A 2,939-nucleotide genomic window follows, 5' to 3' on the forward strand; every position below is an offset into this window, starting at 1 on the left:
ATGGCTTCTTGCATATTCCCATCCGTTCCGTGACTTCGAAGGCCCGTTTGGCATCTTTAAGCTTCTGCGGCGGGAGGCGGCTGAACTGGGAGTGCGTGGGAGGTCCCGTTGTGTTTATGTTGTGGTAGACCCCGTACATGGAGCGGGACCCCGGCAACTGTTGAAGTTCCGGCTTAAAAACGTCGGCGAACTACTGAAGAAGGGCGGCGTAGGACTGCACTACGATGGCGGAGATTGGTGTGATACCTGGACCAGCTCGTATTGGGTGGGTTCAGCATGTCCCAGTGTTGATGAGGCGTTCCCTGGCAACGTCGACGAGGAGGCCATGGTGAGCTAGGAAGTCAGCAAAGAGGAGGGGGTGTGTGACATCAGTGATGGCGAAGGGCCAAGAGTAAAATCGGCCCATGATTGAGATTTCAAGCACCCTAGTCCCCTAACACTCTATGGGAGATTCGTTGGCGACGATGAGCGAGGGGGCATTACTGCTAGGCGCGCAGTTTAGGTCGGCCTTTGAGGGGCCAAATGTTGATTGCATACAGCCGGTATCAACCATAAGCCTACGGTTGGATACGGCCTCGAGGATGTAGAATCTGATCTTGCCGAGGTATGCTACTGCGGCTACGGTTGATGTCAGCGGTGTCTGTCGTCAGAATTTCTTCGGGAACTCTCAGGGGGGCCAGCACTTCATTGCATTGCCTCCAAACTACTGGTGGTAGAAACAGCAAGTCGTGTTCGGTCTATGGTTCTGCTCCATCGGCTGCGGAGCTTTCTTCTTCATCAGAGAGAGGACTTCGTCGTCATCAGCAGATGGCGCCGCCGAGGAGTCGAGGGATGACCAGCTGAAGGTTGGATATGGCATCGAGGATGTAGAATCTGATCTTGCCGTGATCTGGTACTCTAGCTACGGTTGATGTCGGCGGTGTCTAGCATCAGAATTTCTTCGGAACTGGCAGGGGTGCCTGCACTTCATTGCATTGCCTCAAAACTGCTGGTGGTAGAAACACCAAGGCGGGTTCAGTCTATGGCTCTGCTACATTGGCTACGGAGATTTCTTCTTCATCAGTGTGAGGATTTTGTCGTCTTCAGAAGAAGGCGCCGCCGAAGAGTCGAGGTATGAGCTGCTGAAGGAGGACGATTCGCCAAGCCGGGAGGCATTGGAGGCTTCGTATAATTTTTGTACCCTTGAGATGAGGTCGGTCATCGGCTGGGATCTCACGTCCTGCGGGAGGCGTTGTTGGAGTATTTCACGAGATAGGCTTATCTCTCGTCTTCGTCCATTGACGTCGATTTCTGGCAGCATTAGGAGTTCCACCAGTTCATCCCATGCTTCAACGGGAGAGGTGTCACCCATAGGTCTATTGCTGAGATCAAGGACCTTCTGTTCCCTTGCCGAAATGGAAAGGGGGTATATGTTGATTAGTTTGGTTCGTAAGTTGTCCTAAGGATACCTGACCGGAGTGGGGGTCGAGCCATGGGGAGATCTTGTCAAATCATAAATCATAAATGAAGCCACTCACAGGTCTGGTAATTGCTTGGACCTCGTATACACTGACTCCCCTGGCGTTATAACTAGTAAGGTTGGTTCTCCAGTCGGGACATCTGATCAAGCCTTGATTTCATTATTAGTGATGACTGAGCAGCCTGTCCCTGATATATCATATTCTTGTAAAATTTATATGAAATCCTAAGCAGACTGGAATGGGATTTTGCATGATCTTTTGTGCTTGAATTGGTCACAATTATATAATAGTGTAGATCCTGTTGTCCTTTTGAATGAGAATCTAGTTAACACAATCGATAGGCGTATCCCTTCTCATGTGCTAAGGTACCGAGTGAAAGACAAACCGTGGTTCAGTGATGATTGTAGACGTGCTTATTTGGAGAAGCAGGAGGCCTATCACCTTTGGAAGGGTAACAGATTAGATTTGACCTGGAACAACTATACTCAGCTTCGAGCTTTTGCTCAGAGAGTTTATGCCTCAACTGAAAAGGAGCACAATTTAACCATAAAAGAAACCCTTTCTGGTACAATTCAGGAACATAAATGGTGCTCTACCCTTAAATCTGCACTCTTTGGTGTAGATACAACAGTTCCTCCTTTATTTAAACCTGATGGCTCAGTCACTCACTGTCCAAAGGAAAAGGCAACCCTTTTGGCCGATATTTTTGACAGTAAACAGAGTAATGAAAATCTTGAACTTCCTCATTCCTGTTTTCCTGAGGCTCAACTAACTAGTTTAGCTTTTCGATCTTGAGATTAAAGCTCTGTTGATGGACCTTGATGCTTATGGAGGTGTAGACCCAAATGGTATTTTTCCTTTGTTTTTTATAAAGACAGCAGATTTCTTAGCTCGAAAGTTATCTGTTATTTTGCGCAAGTTAGCAAGAAGAGGAGCTTTTAGAACCTGTTGGAGAATTGGTAATGTTACTCCTCTATGTGAATGTGTTTTTGGTAGCTCAAGTCCCACTGATTACCGCCCAATTTCCATAACTCCTATATTATCTAAAGTTTTTGAACGTCTTTTGGGAAAACGTCTTAATAGGTTTGCTGAAGGTAATCATCTACTCCCTAGTTTTCAATTTGGTTTTTGTAAAGCCCTTGGGGCATGTGATGCCCTTCTTACAATATCCAATGCTGTACAGAAGTCCCTCGATTGTGGTCAGGAAGTGCATATGATTGGCCTTGATTTTAGAGCTGCCTTTGACCGTGTAAATCATGAGGCCCTTGTTTTCAAACTGAAACAGTTGGGAGTGGGTGGGTCGTTTCTTAGCGTTATTATTGATTTTTTAAGTAATAGATCTCAAAGAGTTGTTGTTGACGGGCACCATAGTGAGTATAGGAAGGTGATATACGGTGTTGGCCCATTACTTTTCATACTATATACACATGATATGTGGTTTGACCTAGAAAACAAGCTTGTTGCATATGCAGATGATGC

This window comes from Palaemon carinicauda, chromosome 13 (assembly GCF_036898095.1).
Source record: "Palaemon carinicauda isolate YSFRI2023 chromosome 13, ASM3689809v2, whole genome shotgun sequence".
NCBI classification, from domain to species: domain Eukaryota; kingdom Metazoa; phylum Arthropoda; class Malacostraca; order Decapoda; family Palaemonidae; genus Palaemon; species Palaemon carinicauda.